A 19,310-nucleotide genomic window follows, 5' to 3' on the forward strand; every position below is an offset into this window, starting at 1 on the left:
GAATAATGTGGAAATTAGTCGAGTGATGACTTCAGTTATCAGGAGAAAAAGGCTGAAAACTTCTGAAATCTGTGCACAAATCCAGTTTTATTTCAGTTACCTGAAAAGACTTCAGTAGCTATACAGAATACTCTGGAAACTGAACATTAGCTGTATTAAGTACAACTAGTCTTATTAAAAAAACCAAATCTTTGCCCAATCAATTTTGAAAATCATTGTACATGAAACACTTTGTTGTTCCTATTCAAAGCAAGATCTGACAAATGAAATTGTAAAAAATAAAAAGTAAAAAATGCACAAAACTATCAAAATGGCCTAGAGCATTAAAACCTAAAAGACTTGATAAAAAAGCGCTGCTGTTAGTAGTATCTAATGTACTATCCATACATACAGGTGACTGGAAGCTTAAAAGTTTATATAATTATTAATTACACTCAGAGCATACATACACGTAGGCCTCTTAAATAGTGTCGGATGGTGTTTAAGAAACCGATCTTTTATATTCTCAGTATGGTATCAAAAGTGGAATTAAAAGGAGACTAGAATCAGAAAACAAGCTACTTAATTCTGACTTGACAGTAGCCTAAGAAAAGGTGTCTAACCTCTGAAGTAGTTTATGGCACTAGTTGGCTTAGTGTCCCATAATCAGCATTCATTCATGATAACTGCAGGTTGCCTGGAAGCTGTCCTACTCTAGTTCCACATACAAGGTATAGAAATATATAGCTGGTTGTTGGCCTTAGCTATATAAGTCTTCTGTCCCTGGTTAAACATTCAGTAGGTCTTAAGCAAACACATGCTGGTGCTTCTCAGTTGTTCTCTTGTGGCACTGCTGTTGCCTAAAAAGAGAAGAGATTTCTTTTGCAAGGGCAGAGAGTCTGACCATCTACTTCATGTTCTTAACGTGGGCCTTATTACTAGAGTAGCTCAGCACCTTAGAATACTTAATGTATTTCTTCTCAGTACTCCTTCCAAGATAAGAAGATATTACCCATGTTTTATAGAGGATACCGTAGCTTAGAAGAGTTTGGCTATCCCTGCTTCAGTGCTCATCCATCCCTGAAGAAATACTATATAAAGTACCCACAAGAGTCAAAGAGTTGAGATCTAATTACTGAATAAAGATTCATATAAGCTACACGGGTCAGAACTAACCTTGGAGGACTGCACAATTAGTCCGTGGTCGTTTTGCTTCCTTTACTAACCAGAGAGGCTGAAGTTACTGACCGTGCCTGAAACAGACTCTCTGATTCTCGAGTCTGTGATTAAGTACCAGCCACCATCAAAGAATTCAACATGTAATTCAAAACATAACCATGGAGATGTCTTTGGTTTCATAGTCAGTACTGGTATAGTCCCTGGGTTATCTATTAACCTACTGATATCTACCCATTTTACATCATTGTGTTAGGTCCCATGGATCTTACGGTATTCCTTACAAAGACAAAAGATAAGCAATTGAAGTTTAGGTGGCTTATAGAAGGAAGTACTGGGAAGATACCTTTTCAAGGGGCAGATGAGATGATTACTAGAGAAATGATGGGATATTGAAACAAAAACTATGGATCTGGAACAGTAACCTTAAGGGGAAGAAAGTGAACAGGTTTTATTGTCCATTCAATGTTTTATTTCCTTGTGCCTGAGAGACAGTGAAGCAATGCAACAACAACAAATTCATAAAAATATGGTATTGACCCTGTTGTTTCTTTGTTTCAAAGAAAACTTGTGTCTCAGTCACCTGCTGGATATCCTCATTCATCCTAATACATTATTTTTTATGATAGGATTTGCATTACTGTTTTCATCTAGCAAAACAGCAGGACTTGACAAAGAACGCAGCAGTCACTGGTTGCAATACTACCTCTAATACCTGGTGTTTCTGTACTTCCTCCCAGGTGTTTGTGTTCCACATGGATGACAGCTGAATTTTGTTCAAAAAGAATGACTGAAGCTGGAATAGGTACAAGGCCAAATTGCCTCTTGAGCTCTCTTCTTCCTCTTCCTGTGCCTCATGTGGCTGGCAGAACTTTGTCGTTGTGGAACAGAGATTATTGGAAAGAAACTCCTCTTAAGCAGACAGGCTTTTGTTCTGTTTTGACACGAGGCTTCCAGCCCGAAGTCATGAGCAATCTGCACTGAGAAAGCTCTGTGCTTTTGTGGTACAGTTCTTTTTTGAAGATTTGTTGTCTGAGCCAATTTGTAGTAAAGAGAATGATTTTCTGAAGGAATGTGTTCTGGGCAAACAATCTTCATTATCAGTCTCATACTAGCATATTCTCTGAGACTTCCATCAGATTAGGCTTTAGATTTAGAGGCACATAAAATCATTCCTAGTTTCTTTATGTGGACTAGTTATGTAACAAATCAAAGAGAAATTGTATTCTTGTACCTCTTTCCTATTAATCCTTATTCTCTTTCTACACAGGTGGGTGAAAAAAATTTTTAAAAAACGGTGTGCACATATAAACTTGCTGCAGAAGTCCTTGTCATCATATTTTGCCTTGTCCCTTTTCTTTCTCAAAAGGGAACACATGATTCTATGGCTTATCTTCTGGCACAACCACAATTTCATCATATGAAATCCAAGATTGCTCTGTGCTCTAAACTAGTCGGCATGTTACTCATCTTTTTGTGGACATGCAAGAGTCCAAATAATTTTGTGGGTTTTCCTGATCCTTTTCCACTTCTCCTCTCCTTTCCACTTCCAGAAGACTGTGTCCATAATGTCTTTGTGCAAGTCTACAAATTGAGGAACTTTTTAGGATTAAGATTTCTGACACGCTCATATCACTCTAACATGTTTGTGAAGCATTTTGTGTAGCTGTTCTAAGTGCATTTCTCTCCTATTTTCTTAGTGACAATGGTAGACAATTCCTCCTGTCTGTTAGTTAGAAGTTGTCATCACCTGTCACCCAAGCTCTGAATATTTCTCTGTGTGACCATGGGCAAGTACATGGCAGAAAGACAACTGAGGAGTACTTTCTCCTTTATGCTATCTTTTCTCTCAGAGATAGCCTGCTGTACTTCATTCTGACAGAAACTGGAACTCCACTTTGAAAGACAGGTTGCAAAGAGAAATCACCTACCCTAGTAAAATTCCTGATAGCAAGAACTTCTGATGTACTGTGACAGAAGACAAAAAACAGGTTTTTTTTTTTTCTCAGTGAACTTTCATATCTGTATTCTTATAGTTCATACTTAAACTGTGTAAACAATCACTTTCCTGGGCAAGTCCTTGGTAGGTAAGCTACATACTGTTTTAATTATTAAGCCTTTATAACTTGTTTATATATTTACTGCAGAATTAGTTAATTAAGACTCCAGTATAGCCAGAAGCCACTAGGGATTTACCCGAGTGTTTTATTTGCAGAAAAAATGAAGACAAATGGAAAGCACTGAATGAGCTTTAGTTAGGTAGATCATCTTCTTACTAATGAAAGATATACAAGTATACTTTACACTAATATCTTTGTATTTTAACTTACAGTTCTCTGACTTCCTAGGTCCTTTTGAGATCTGGTAAGCAGAAGAAAGCTTGAATTTCCAGTGAGCTTTCCAGAAACACTCATTGAAACCATAACATTTTTGTAGCATGAAGTCATGTCAGACAGTTGGATGGCCCAGACTAGCTACCGCTTTTCCCCTTACTGGAATTCCATTTACAGGAATTCATGAAAGAGACCCAATGATTAACATTTAACTCTCTTCTGTAAGCCAGATCCAATTTCCCACAAAAGGTACAAACATTGCCAGTTGATTACCAATCAAGAGGAGGAAAATAGTCCAAGTCAAAATATCTAGTTTCACTTGTTATCTTACACACGTAATAGTCAATAAACATTAAAATGAAAAGGAAACAAGCAAATATTGAATTCTCATGTGAATTTTGTTCAACATTTTTCCATATTCATTTTCCCTTTAAAAATGTAATTATGAATGCAAGTTTACTTTCTCAAAGACCTTTCAAACTTGTGAAGGTTAAACTTTATTTCAGCTGTTTGGTAAAGGTGTAATCATTTAACGCGACACACTTCAAAGAAATAATTTTCATTACTCCTTAGAAGTCCTGAGCACTGAGTTTCTGACCTCAGTTAAAAGTGAGAGTGTTCTGTATCTAAGGAAAGCAAAACAGTCTTTGAACCTCTATGACTGACCAACAAAAATCTGTCTTTTCTCCCCTTGTAAGTGGTTATGTTTCCCAACACATGGAAGAGTGCTAAAGGGGAACCCTATCAAGCCCTGCCAGATGTCCTAGCTTGGTCCCCAAAGCTGGGTTTAAGATTTCTTTTCTATCCAAATACAATTTTTTGTCGTTGCTCAAGAATGCAGACAACAGCCAATCTGCCTGCTCTCTCTCAAAGCAAGTGTTTATGTTTCAAAGTTTTGATTTCAAAAAGTCTGAGTACTTATCTTGCTTTACTTCCAGTAAGTTGCAAGGTTGAAGTGTGACTTGAAATGTGATGCTTTTTGGTAGAACAATTTAGGCAGGAAATGTTACATTTGACTTAAATGTATCTGACAGAAATGAAAAAAAAATATATAATAATTTTTGTATAAAGGTGCTGGTCTTTTAAAACCTGTCCATTACATAGCCACAATATTGCTTAAAATGCTTTAATCGAAACAATTTTTGTAGAGAAAATGATATATTTTATTAGACCAACTATATATAGTTGCAAAGAGCAGACTAGTTTTTTTAAAGAGTTTTATATCATGTCCTAAGTATTTTAAATTTCAGCAGATAAAACTGCACATATTAAAGAACATGTCTGTCTTTCATTAGGTAAATGTAATGGCATTGCCAGAATTAGGCCCTGACTGGGGGAAAAAACAGATCAAAACAAACCGAAATGCAATTCATTGAGAAGAGCACTTGTACTGGGTCTGGCTGGGATGAAGTTATGAAGTTAACTTTCTTCATAGCAGCCTGTATGGTGCTGTGCTTTGCATTTGTGGCTAAAGCAGTGTTAATAACACACAAGTGTTTTGGCTATTGCTGAGCAGTGCTTGCACAGCATCAAGGTTTTCTCTCTTCCCCCCCAAAAAGTCAGTAGGCTGGGGTTGGGCAAGAAGGTGGGGAGGGGACACAGCCAGGACAGCTGGCTCCAACTGACCAAAGGGATATTCCATACCCTATGACATCGCACTCAGGAATAAAAACCAGGGGAAAGGAGGAGGAAGGGGGGACATTCGTGGTTATGGTGTTTGTCTTCCCAAGCAACCATTACGTGTGCTGAGGCCCTGCTTCCCAGGAAGTGGCTAGACATCTGCCTGCCGATGGGAAGTAGGGAATGAATACCTCTTTTTGCTTTGTTTCTGTGCGCAGCTTTTGCTTTTCTTATTAAGTTGTCATTATCTTGATCCACGAGTCTTTTCACTTTCCTTCTATTTTTTCTCCCCATCCCCCAGGAGAGGGGAGTCAACCCACCACAGTAATGCAGAAAGTATACCTAAGCTTTAGATTCTTTACATAAAATCTGGTCAGTTTATCCTTTACTATTCGTATCTACTTCACCGCAGTCAAGTTTTCATTCTCTGTCTTTTTCTGAGGTTTTTTTTTTTTAGACCTTCCCCAGGTCTCTCCCTTTCACAAAATCAATTGAAGTCTAGCCTCAGTCAGAGAAGAGACTTGAATGTGCCTTTCTTACCTGAGCCTTCCAATCCTGAAGACATTGAATTAGCGGGGACAGTCACCACCACCTCATCCTAGCACTACACACTGTGAAAAAAGGCTGGTGTATGTACCTACCCCCTGGAGAGGACTGAGAGTTGTGAATGTTAACTGGAGATTAATTCCTTTCTGTTGCCAAGAGCAAGCCATGTTTGTCCTGGATGATCTTTTTCTTCATTTCCTATTGAGTAGCTTTTGCAGCTCTCTGCTCAGAATGCTGCTGTTTTTGTGAATCTCACTCTTGGAGATCCCTACACGCTATACAGGGAGTCCTGGTACCTAAAGTGATACATGGATTTCACTGACCAACTGGAAGCCTGACCAGTGTTTAAGTCTGAGGCATTTCACACTGGTGTTGTAACACATTTCTTAGATCTATGCCTACATTATGTATGACCAAGACTGTCAGTGTTTTTTTAACTTTGCGACATACGTTTATCAGTCAATTGAAAGAGCAAATTTGATACTAAGGAAAGCTTAAGCACAGAGTATACTTTCAACAAAAACTGAGCACTGGAAAGCTGCTGCAAACAATAGCTCCCTCTTGTGTATTACAGAAACAATGGAAGGCAGCTAAAGAAAGGACATTGTGTCTGAAATTGTGAACATGCAAATTCGGCAGAAATTGTGAAAAAATTGAACCCTGCAATGGTTCACTGCTCTGGGGATATCTTGAGCTTTGTTGTGGCAGTGTAGAAGCATATTTATGTAATGTAAACATGTTTTGTAACTTTTCAAATCATGTTTATTTCACTAATTTGCCTTAAAAAAAGGAAAAACACATGGAAAATGACATTAAAAACCCCACATTCTAATTAATTTGAACTTACTTGCAAATATATTTTAAAAAATAAATGTTGAAAATCAAAATACTATGCTTTTATGAGTACAGACTCACAAATTCTTGTTGTCAATAAGACAGACTTGTGATTCAGCAACAGTGTACATGGCATATTTGAGAAGGTAACGGAGACCAGAATTTTCCCCATAATCTCTTTTCTTCTGATTCCTATTAAGGATCTACTCCTTGTACTGCAGCAGCTCTGCACCTCTTCCTCTGTGAGGCTGTACACGTGGAAATAAAGTAAATGCTTAATTTTGGGTGAAGCTAAATTTGGGGTTTATCCCAAACATTTATTTAAATGTTGCATTGTTTTCTTGTGGTGTTTTGTTTGGATGTGTTTTGGTTTTTATTTATTCAACTATTATGAGCATAGACAGTAGCGCGCTGACTTTTTAGAAACAAACAAACTAATTTCTTTTCTTGTTCATTGCAGTTTTGAAAACATGACAACAGAGGTTAGAAAATGCAATGAACTTTAAAAGAAAGGATACATTCAAGTGCTTTTAAGGTCTGGTGATTTTTTTCCTCCACAGCATGACTTAGCACAAATCACATAATGCTGAAACTGTGTCAGTAGTAAGTATACTTTATTGCCCTTTGAGTGTTTTACAGGTGCCAAAGTTGTTCAGGGCCAGTTCTTCAAGTATGAAGGACAGTGAAAATGAAGATGACTTTGTATTATCACCTGAACTGCTTATTTCAGTCATTTTTTATCTATAAAAAATTGACCATTGTACTGGTAAGTAAATAAGAATTGATATTAGCTGGATATCAAGAGCTGGTTTCTATGTAAAAATCTATCAAAGCCCCAAGTAAAGATTTTTAAAGCTGAGGTAATTAAAATGTTGAAGCTATACTATGTTAGATGAGTCTGAGCAGCAAGATAACATGCTTTTTGATAAAGCACGCTGTGGAATGTACTTTAAGTGAAAATTAAATGATGAAAAGATGTGTAGACATGTCACTTAGGGACATGGTTTAGTGGTGGACTTGGCAGCGTTAGGTTTACGGTTGGACTCGATGATTGGGTCTTTTCCAACCTAAATGATTCTGTGATGGTGAAGTGGAATTTTTAACTGTAATATGCAATTAGATTTCTAGAAAGGTATGATGACCACACAGACTAAGGAATTTTAAGAAAACACCTATCAAAATCATTAGTAGGGAGGACTGCATGTTGAAACAGCTTTTTCTGTTTTACTACTCAAACAAAAGGAAATGTTATTCCAATCATAAGATCTCATTTTTATCTGCCTGTAATTACATCCATATCTACAGCCTCTAATAATGGTAAAAAAATTGTCTCTGCTAACTACCTCAAGAGAAACTTGTCTCAGCTATATGCAAAGAAGAAATACATACACCTGATTTTCCTTTACTTTGCAGCTTTCTTCAGTCTTTTTGTGCCTGCTTCCACGTGCATTCCTGTTACATGTATCGCCATGGTTCATTAGCCCATGCAAGAAATGTTTGCTGTTTGACAGATTTTTAATCTTTCACAGACAGAAAGTGACACCATATATTTACAAACTCGATGTCAAACTAATCTAACAGTAAAATGAATCTTTGTTTTTTTCTAGCTTTTGACTGAGAACTATCTAACTTTCTACATAAGGTAAAAAACACACACACACATACACAAAATTATCTAGCTATGCATGTATGATTGAGATAGGCTGGAACTCAGAATTCCTCCTGCAAATATTCTGTCATAAGAGAGAAAAAGAGACAAAGATATGTTGTCAAGGAAGAACTATGCTGAATACTATCTAAAACTGAGTCTCCACCTGTTTAGATAGATTGTCCAGTAGGAAGCAAAAACTCTTCATATGACTCTCTAAAAGATTATTGAACTTATTTTGGGTTTAACATTCTAATACTCTTAGAATAGAATAGAATAATTCCAGTTGGAAGGGACCTACAACGATCATCTAGTCCAACTGCCTGACCACTTCAGGGCTGACCAGAAGTTACAGCATGTTAAGGGCATTGTCCAAATGCCTCTTAAACACTGGCAAGCATGAGGCATCGACCACCTCTCTAGGAAGCCTGTTCCAGGGTTTGACCACCCTCTCGGTAAGGAAATGCTTCCTAATGTCAAGTCTGAACCTCCCCTGGAGCAGCTTTGAACCATTCCCAGGCGTCCTGTCACTGGATACCAGGGAGAAGAGATCAGCACCTCCCTCTCCACTTCCCCTCCTCAGGAAGCTGTAGAGAGCAATGAGAGTGCCCCCCAGCCTCCTTTTCTCCAAACTAGACAAACCCAGTGTCCTCAGATGCTTCTCATGCCTTCCAGCCCTTTCACCAGCTTTGTTGCCCTCCTCTGGACGCATTCAAGGACCTTCACATCCTTTTTAAATTGTGGGGCCCAGAACTGCACACAATACTCAAGGTGAGGCCGCACCAACACTGAATACAGCGGGATAATCACCTCTTTTGACCGGCTGGTTATGCTGTGATTTGCACAGACAAGTGCAATCCCTCTGTCCTGTCCCTACACAAGGCTTGGTGTCAAAGGCCTGGCAGGGAATGTGTTATCTCATACTTACACATAGAGTCCCTTCTCCAAACTGGCTATAGAATGTCATCTTAACTTTGTGCTTGTATCCAGTCCTTTGATCAAAGGTGTTACAGCTGTCAAAGGATGGGCTGTACAAATGCAGGCTAACAGCAGACTCCATGTGGCTTATGTTCTCCACACGGTGCAGGCCAATGGAGTCTACACAAGTGAGGACATGAAACAAAAGGTTGTATTAATAGACAGATTTAATGACTTCTCAAATGCCTGGAAAAGTGCCATCTAAGCTGAGACTCACAAACAAGCCAGTTAGGCACACCTGCCCCTTTAGGGGCAATGTATAACTCAGCACAGGGAATTTGACTGCTCTTCTCTAGCACAGATTCCTAAATACACTGGCACTTCAGAATACCTTATCACCTTCAACACTTTGTGTAAGTCAATAGATTATCTACTATGGGATAAAGGCCAATAGAAATCCAAAGCAGCTTAAGGAAAGCCATGCTATCAGTAATTTACTAGCTGTCATTCCCAAATGAGTGAAAGGCTACTTTCCTAGGAGATGCTGTTGTTCTAGAAGCAGGAAGATTTGTGTTTCTAAAAATCAGCAAAGCATTTTACAGGGAAAGAGGTTTTGTATTGTTAATTATCCTTATTGGGCTGAGGTCAATCACATTAAGAGTTAGCTACTTGTATTTGGGGCTTGAGTGGAGATATAGTTGTCTTCTACTGTAGACATCCATTGCTTCATTAATCTTTCCAATTTATTACTTTGAGGTAGGACAGTCTTTTCATTTGTGTGGTCTTTTGACTAATATGACAAATTACTAATGACTGTCATACTTCCAATCTTAAATGAATAGTAAGCATAGTTGAACAGGTAATAAAACAAGGTACTGTCTTGTGTGGCTACTAATGAATTAATGGCATTTTCTGGGATGATGGAGTAGAAATCAAGGTAGTACATAAAAATATAAGATATGAAGAATCAAATCCACAAAAACATCCATTTCCATTCTATACTGAAGCAGAGTTTGAGTTACTCAAGACAGACCTTGAATTGAAGTTTATGATTTCTGCTGTAAAAACAACTCAGGCCTATGTACTTGAATTAGTGTTATATAATATTCAAGACCTGTATTGTGCAATGTAGGCATGGTACTCTGAGAATCATAAGTACACTCTTAACTCTGATACATTTGAAGTGAAAGCCCTAAGTGTCATTAACATAGTTTATCTAAATAAAGGATGTGAGGGGAAAAGTCCTAAATGTACGCTTGTGTAATGGGAGATTCAAATAGACTAAATTTAGTAGGTTTTAACCTTAAAAGTACAACAGCAACCAAGCAGCACACAATAGAAACACAAAGGTCATTATTAAAGTAGTAAGGCAATCAAATAACACATTATTAGTGTTTTCCTTCGACTTATTTTATCTGTTTATCCAGTATGAAACATGGCAGAGATTCAAACTGTCCCAGAGTTTTAGATACCAAATTTGTTTTAAACAACCAAGAAAGCTTTGGATCAGATATACACAGAATGTAATTGTTTGCATTAGAAAGAACCTCATAGGGAGGAAAACCTAAACAAGCCTGAGAATGCATGTCCCAGGTGAGGGAATGTCCCTTCCATCAGCAGACACGTCAAGCTCTTTCTTGCATTTCCTGTCCTATGAATTTTGTACTTTCACTTAATGTGTCATACCTTCAAAGGGCTGTAGAGTACTACTAAAGTTTCCTCCATGCCCCTCACCCTGGCCTAATCCATAACCCAATATGATGCTGTGGATGTGACCCCCTTGAACTGAGGGAGTTCCAGAGTTCACCCCCACCAATCCTATGATAGCTCAAATGACCAAAACAGAGGAATCTTTTCTATGAATGGGGTCTGCATGGTATGCTGCGCATGGATTGGAGGGCTGTTTGATGCTAAACCACTCAGGAATCACAGCACCTCAAGGGACTTAATCTTATCTTTACTATTCTCTTTCTTTAGAGTGTTAGCTCTAATAAATAGCATTTTAAATGATATCTCAGAGTCCGAGTGCCTTTCTTACTGGGATCATAATCAACCAGCACCTCCTGGTGCAAAACAAGCAATTTCAGATAGTTACAGTGCTGAAGGCTGCTTGGTGTAGAGGAGCTGGCTAGCATTTTTAAGTACCAAGCAATTGTTTTAATGTCTTAAGAGTGAGTTAAAAGGAAGTGTTTTGTTTTACTGAATCTAAATACAGATTTGTACAGAATCTAAAGAGCCAAGTTCTAATGGCTTCACACACAATTGTTGAAGTACAATAGTGTTAAAGGTAAGAGCCTACTTAGAGAGTACATGAACTCTTCTATTAGAAGTCAGACTCATGGATGGGTAGCTATCAAACAAGGTATTAGAAGAGCTTACCATTAATATAGGTGCACTGATTTTCCCTCAAAACTCATTCCAATTTCTTAGTCGTTTCACCATTCCCTTTTTTCTCAGGCCATTCAAACAGAGTCTCCTTTAGATTTCCCTGGAGGATCTTCATAAAGCAGTGCGAGTCACTGTGATCGTGGATGCTGCTATATAAGTAAAAAGAATAACCAAACTCAGTTTGATATACATATTTAATTTAAATACAGCAAACAGGACAGATGGCACAGCATATTGTATCTGGAAATAGCCCTAGAATGAAATGCTATCGCACATTTGTCATGCACAGACATCTTGGAAACAAACATTCACAGTAGCTAAGGTATGTCTACTTAAAACTGCTGCATTAGAAATGTATGGGATAAGCTTACATACAGCAGGACTAAAAAAAAAGTCAGTTATCTGTCAGCTTGATGTTGCCAGAGACAAATACAATGGAAAACCAGAGGAAGGAGAACAGAAAAAACTCTTCAGAACACAAAACTGTTGTGGACAAATAGATACTTTTCACAGTGACCCTAGGCAGAGGCCAGTATAGACTTGCAAATATACCTAATATATTTGCAGATCCCACCATGTTCCCTCCCTAAACATGGTAGAAATGAGCTACTTCGGCTTCATTTCCATGGCCTTTTTACTGCTGGGATGCATAGGAGTTTGCTGAAGAAAGAAAATGCTGTACTTCTCACTCTGATAGTACTAAGTACAACTAACAACAGTAAGCTGTTAATTTCATTCGTTTGGCAAAACATGAACAACAGCAGGAGCTGTCTGCTTGCTTGATCTGTCTGCTTGCTCAGAAGTATGTTTTAATTGCTACCTTAGAGACATATGGGCTAGACATGCAATTTAGTTTTGGTTTGCGTGTTTGGGTTTGGTTTGTTTTTTTTTTTAATAGAGGCCTAACTGTTACAAAAATCAGTGGGATAAGGACAAATGGAAAGCTCTCCACTCATTGTGGGTGGGGGGAAATTTGGCCCTCCCTGAAGTATAGTGCTAATGAGTTTCAATCAAAAACTTGGTACTTGTACATTACTTTTTTTTCAACAAACAAATGTTAGTTTCCTACAAACTGAGATGCCAAGAAAGCAGAGCTTGCTTCAGGCATAGAACAGTTCAAATGCCATGTTGTCATGCTCCTTCCACAAGCCATAAGAACAACTTGATCCTCATAAGAAGCAAAAACAAGTTGTGATCTCAGTCTAGTTCCTAGTAAATGCCCATCCAACTCAAACAGTTTGACATAAATTACAGTCTTTGCAGAAAAAGCCCACAAGTAGACATGGTGGGCTTGGTTCTTACATCTCTCTGGGTATAGCTTCACAGCATCCTTGAGAGAATACTGTAAACGTTCAATATGCATGCTCAATTAAAAAACCACCAAGCAAAAAAACAACTCTTTGCATTTTCTATTTATGTGCAAGGATAATCATTCAAAACCTACAAGTTCTGTTATTCCATATTTTGTTTTAGCCAACATTTCATCAAAGACCCTCCAAGGGACAGATCCTGCCCTCACTTTTACAGGACCACGAAATCCAGTGTAGGGTCTGCGTATACAATTCAAGAGGCCACAGGAGCATTGTGGCCTGTTTCGAGGGAGAAGGTAGAATGTCTGAACCTAAAGAAAGCCAAATGCCACTAAAAAGGGGCTCCCCAATCACACCCCACAGTTCTAACCAAAACCCACTTTTCTCATCTTGTCACAGAGACTGGATTTAAACAACATGAGATAATAAAGACTATTTAAACTGTACCAAGTTTGCTTCTGCAACAAAGTGAGGCACATCTCTCAGAACAAACAGGGTCTATTCAATGCCCATAGGGCCTACTCTGGGATTGAAAACTGACAGAAGGGAAACTTAGATTTGGTAGAAGACCAGAGCATTTTTTTTAAATGCTCTAGAAGAGTCTATGAGGTACAAACTTGCAAAAAAATACTATAGCAAGTATTCAGGACTGCTATACCACAGGAATAACTAGGGAGTTCTATACTGCTTAGTTTCCTCATTTTCTAATAGCTCATGTAGGGCTGATTATTTTTATACAAACCTGCCATGCCCTTCACCCCAGCATAAGATCATCAAGTTGAACTTTCCATTTCCACTGTCCACAAGATTTCTTGTATACCTGAAATACAAAGTGTTTGCTTTTTAAGAATACTCAGTACTGCTATGCCTATGAAAGACAAAAGTATACAAACATGGTTATGAAGGAAGCTTGCAACATATAAAAATCTTTGTCTTAAAAACCAAGTTTTACTTGGAAAAAATTGAAATTTAATTTTTAAGCTGTTTTTGTAAATGTACTTTTTCTGTGAAGAAAAAATGGACACAATTAATATTTGATAGTCATATAGCTTTTCAATTACATAGATGATTGGAGTTTGAGAACTGTGAGTCTGAGACTAGAGTGGAAGACAGGATCAAATCAAAATAGTTATTGAATGAAGTCATTTCAGCAGCTGGCTTATAATTAGAAACAGAAGACTGCAATGAAAAAAAAAAAAGATACATGGTTACATTCTTCTACAGCTCCTTTTTATATATTCTTGGCTTTCCTTTCTGTTGGACAGCCCTCCGTTGTATTAGGCAGAAAAAGAAAACTAAGATGTCAGGCTTACCATGCATGGTTACTCTTACATTTTTCTTGAAAATGCTACATCTTGTACTACAGCATTCTTGCATGGATAAAATACCTGTGGTGTAATTATTGCCAGCATCCACTTCTAAACAAAGTTTAACATAGTAGAATTTGTTTAGAAGATTTTTTCTTGTACTAACTTAAAGGTAGCACAGAATAAGCTTGTTTCTAAAGGGGTTTTATCCATATGTGTATTCTAGACTGATTTGCTCTCAGGGCTTGAAAACACCCTGTATCACAACATTTGAAGTTTGTTTGTTTGTACTCCCCCACAAGCCTGTCCCAAATTGTCACTTGTGTCATTCTATTGAGAAGCTCCCTGTAGAAAGGACTGGGTTTTTGCTTTATACATTACTTTCCATAGTGAGGCTCTTCTGATCCAGGGCTGGTGCTTCTAGCTGTTATGGTGCAAGTAACCAACTGGGACTTTTCGATTCCTTTTTAGCTTTAGTCATGGGCTATTCACAGGAATGCCAAGTAAAGCAAAAGTTTATGCCTATGACAAGAAGCCTCACTCTCACCTAAAGGTTGCAAGCAAGGGCACACAGAAGGTATGCTGATGTCAACTGGACTTTTTTAAATTAGTTTCCTCATAAGAACATTTAATCTCATTTTAATCAACATAGGACACTCATAAATTACTTTCAAAGTGTTACATTTATATCTATATGCTGCCTCTTACTCCATCTACAATCTGTATATGTATTAGGTAGACATATTTTTCCTATGATGTCAAAACATAAGCAATCAATGTTGGCATTTGACTGAACTTTTCAGGTGCTGTTATTTCTGTAGAGCAGGTCTGGCTGGCCAAAAGAAAGGCTGTCATGAATACTTCTAATGTTGCCACACTTTGTTTTTCTAATTCTTAGTTTCCTGTGTTCTGTTACAATTTTGTGATTTGTTCCGAATGGAGAAGAGTCAATGTAAGAAAGGAGATTTTTAAAAAGTCAAGCCAGAATGATGCTTTCATGATAGAGAAATTAAAAAGGTGGTTTGTTTTGGTTTTTTTTTAAGGAAGTGCTGAAATACATTGTCTTTATACTTAAATTTACAATGGGGAAGCCACCAATAGCAGGAATTAACTAGCTGTTAGCAAAGTAGGAACAACTTAAAACCTTAATGGATCTTTTCTTTTCTACTGAGAAGCAACAAGAAGCCTCAGCCTGCACTAGCCCAACAGAGGAAGGGACTCGAGCAAAGGAGAGACAACACACTGCTCACAACCAGCCAGAACAGCATGGTGTACACACACAAGTTACTTTATAGGAATCAAACATCTACCAAAGCCCAAAACTCATTTTGGTGTGTTCCTCCAGTTCAGAACCAACAGCATGAATGATGCTTTCATGATAGAGAGGTTAAAAAGAAAAGTTCAATTCATGCAAAAGCACGCTGAGAAATACTTAAGCGTGGTGGGTTGACCCCAGCCAGCAACTAAACATCCACCAGCTGCTCACTTACTCCCCACCACAGCAGGATGAGGGAGAGAATTGGAAGAGCAAAACCAAAAAGTTTGAGGATTGAGATAAAGACAGTTTAATAAGTGAAGGAAAGAGAGGAAAAAAATAATACAAGTGATACAAAGGCAATTACTCACCACACCTCCCACAAGCAGACCAATGCCCAGCCACTCTCCAAGCAATCACTGCCTTCGAAAGACTACACCCCACCCCCCCCCCCCAGCTTTTATTGCTGTTCGTGATGTCATATGATATGGAATAACCCTTTGGTCAATTCAGGTCAGCTGTCCTAGCTGTGTCCCCTCCCAGCCTCTTGCCCACCCCCAGTCTACTCGCTGGGGGGCAGAGTGAAAAACAGACAGCACTGTTCAGTAATAGCTAAATCGTTGGTGTATTGTCAACAGAGTTTTGGTCACAAATTCAAAACACAGCACCATATGGGCTGCTATGAAGAAAATTAACTCCATCCCAGCCAAAACCAGTACACTACAGGAAGTGCCAAGCCTGCGCCAGGGGGTGCCGTTTCCCCAGGTTCCCTGCGCGGTGCAGGGCAGGCAGTGGATCAAGGTCGCAGGCCCCGGCCTCATCCTGCACTGCCAGCTCTGCCACGAGATGATTGCTGCTGCCAGAGAGGTACCACTGAGACACTGCAGGCAATTCTGTGGCCATAGAGAAGCACATACTCTCTTCTGCGAGTTTATTTTTCTTGGGTTTTTTGAGAGGTTTTTTTTAATTTTTATTGCTTTAGCACGTTTCTGTCTACTCTGCGGGTTATCACTGATCCCAGGAAAAACTCTGAAGCCCCGCGGATTGGAGCGGCACCAAACCGAGGCGGGGGCCGGCTCGCCCAGCCGCAGGACGGGAGTCCAGGTGAAGCCGCCGCCGGGCCCGGATCCTGCAGCGCAGCTGGGGCACAGACACCCGCCCGGCTATGCCCGCGAGCACTGCCACTGGCCGCCGCCCCGCCCTCTCCCTGCCACGCCCCTACGCCGCGAGGCTCCTGCCGGGGGAGCTCGGTCCAAGCCTCGACGGGAGAGCGGGGCTGCCACGGCCGGACGGCTTCCCCCGTGGTTCTGCTCCGGCAGCCCCTTAGCCTACCCCGTTTGCGTGGTGAGAGGCACGGCGCGCACGGCGGAGCCCCGTGAGGGTTATACCTGTACTGGTCAAATTTGGCGTACTGCAGCCACTCCTCGGTGTTGTTCTCGTACGGCTCCATGAGCGCTTGCACTTCCTCCACACTGACTTTGTCTTCAGCGAATATCCAATGCAAGATGCGGACCAGCTCCGCCAGACTCTGCGCTTTCTACATCCCCGTCTACACCAGCTGCTTCATAGCCAAACTTTCCCAGCTAAGCCCCGCCGACTGCCTTAATGCGCCGGGAGGCACGGCAGGGGCCTACCACCGCCCCGGCGGATGGAGGGGCCGGACGACGACGGGCGGGCCCGCGGCCCGCCGTGCCTATCCCCGGGAATGGGGCTGCCCCAAAGCCGGCTACACTGGTACGTTTTCCAAAATCTGGTTTTCCGTACTCTGTGGACATAATTAGTCCATGAAGAGAACCGGAGCAGTGAAAGATAGGTCTCATTTTACCCCCTCGGGCAGGAAGACGTTGCTTATTGATCCTGAAAACTTCTATAGGAGATGAATGTTTGATTGAATAGGAATCATTAGGAAAAAAACATGCAGCTCTCCAGTTTACATTTTTGCTAATGTCCTATTGACAGAAATGGCACAAGGATCTGAGTACACACTGTAATTAACGTATTCTAGCCTCATTCACTGAAGGTATCCATTGCTGAAAAATAAAAAAAATGAGAGCATTGTAATACACACAGCATGGGAATTGTTTTCACATTCTCAGTTCTGTTTCTTATAAAGGAGTTCACAGCATTTTACCAATTTCATTTTATTTCTGAAAATTATATATTTCTATCCCTGTAGAAATGAACTATTGCACATATAGAATCATACAATCATAGAATGGTTTGGGTTGGAAGGGACTTTTAAAGGTCATCTAGTACAACCCCCCTGCAATGAGCAGGGACATCTTCAACTAGATCAGGTTGCTCAGAGCCCCGTCCAACCTGATCTTGAACACTTCCAGGGATGGGGCATCTACAACCTCTCTGGGCAACCTGTTCCAGTGTCTCACCACCCTCATCGTAAAAAAAATTTCTTCCTTATATCTAGTCTGAATCTACCCTCTTTAGTTTAAAACCATTACCCCTTGTCCTATCACAACAAGCCCTACTAAAAAGTCTGTCTCCATCTTTCTTATAAGCCCCCTTTAAGTTTTGAAAGGCTGCAATACGGTCTCCCCAGAGCTTTCTCTTCTCCAGGCTAAACCCCAACTCTCTCAGCCTTTCTTCATAGGAGAGGTGCTCCAGCCCTCTGATCATTTTTGTGGCCCTCCTCTGGACCTGCTCCGACAGGTCCATGTCCTTCCCGTGCTGAGGACCCCAGAGCTGGACGCAGGGCTCCAGGTGGGGTCTCACCAGAGCAGAGCAGAGGGGCAGAGTCCCCTCCCTCGACCTGCTGGCCACGCTTCTTTTGATGCAGCCCAGGGTACGGTTGGCTTTCTGGGCTGCGAGAGCACACTGCTAGCTCATGTCCAGCTTTTCATCCACCAGTACCCCCAAGTCCTTCTCCGCAGGGCTGCTCTCAATCCCTTCATCCCCCAGCCTGCACTGATACTGGGGATTGCCCCAACCCAGGTGCAAGACCTTGCACTTGGCCTTGTTGAACTTCATGAGGTTCGCAAGGGCCCACCTCTCAAGCCTGTCCAGGTCCCTCTGAATGGCCTCTCATCCCTCAGGCATGTCAGCCACACCACTCAAATACAGAATCATAGAATCATAGAATGCTTTGGGATGGAAGGGACCTTTAAAGGTCATCTAGTCCACCCCACCCCCCACCCCCCCGCAATTGGCAGGGACATCTTCAACTAGATCAGGTTGCTCAGAGCCCCATCTAGCCTGTCCTTGAACGTTTCCAAATACAGTGGAGAGTGGCTTGGCAAGTACATCAGCCAACTCCCTCAGGACCCTGGGATGCATCTTGTCGGGTCCCATGGACTTATGTATGTTCTGGTTCCTCAGGTGGTCTCAAACTTGGTCTTCTCCTATGGTGGGAGGGACTTCATTCCCCCAGTCCCTGCCTTGAGGTTCAGGGACTCGAGAGATTTGTGAAGAGCAATTGCCAGTGAAAACTGAGGCAAAAAAGTTGTTGAGTACCTCAGCCTTCTCCATGTTGGTTGTCACCAGATCCCCTATCTCATTTATTGGGGTGGGGGGTACATTTTCTTTTGTCTTCCTTTTCTGACCAACATGCCTGTAGAAGCCCTTTTTATTATTCTTCACATCCCTCGCCAAATTCAGCTCCAACTGTGCCTTAGCTTTCCTGATCCCATCCCTACACATCTGGGCAGCATCTCTATATTCTTCCCAGGATACATGTCCCTGCTTCCATTGCCTGTGCATTTCCTTCTTACACTTTAGTTTGACCAGGAGGTCCTTACTCAGCCATGCTGGTCTCCTGCCTGCCTTGCCTGATTTCTTACACATGGGAATTGAGAGCTCTTGTGCTCTAAGAATAATGCCCTTAAAGAGCTGCCAGCTATGTTCTGCTCCCTTATCCCTGAGGGCAGTTTCCCAGCGGGTCCCATCCATTAATTCCTTAAAGAAGTGAAAGTTTGCTCTCCTAAAATTCAGGGTCCTGACTCTACTCTTCACCTGGTCCATATCCCTCAAGACTGTGAATCC

General features: G+C 40.6%; 1 pseudogene; it reads right to left on the bottom strand.

Annotated features, from left to right (window-relative positions):
• Nucleotides 1-206: 206 nt before the first annotated feature.
• LOC148056607 (cysteine dioxygenase type 1-like) lies at nt 207-16,881 on the bottom strand (annotated as a pseudogene).
• Between the last annotated feature and the right edge of the window lie 2,429 nt (nt 16,882-19,310).

This window comes from Nipponia nippon, unplaced genomic scaffold (genome assembly GCF_047370975.1).
Source record: "Nipponia nippon isolate SJK-2023a ecotype South Korea unplaced genomic scaffold, ASM4737097v1 scaffold_121, whole genome shotgun sequence".
Lineage (NCBI taxonomy): Eukaryota > Metazoa > Chordata > Aves > Pelecaniformes > Threskiornithidae > Nipponia > Nipponia nippon.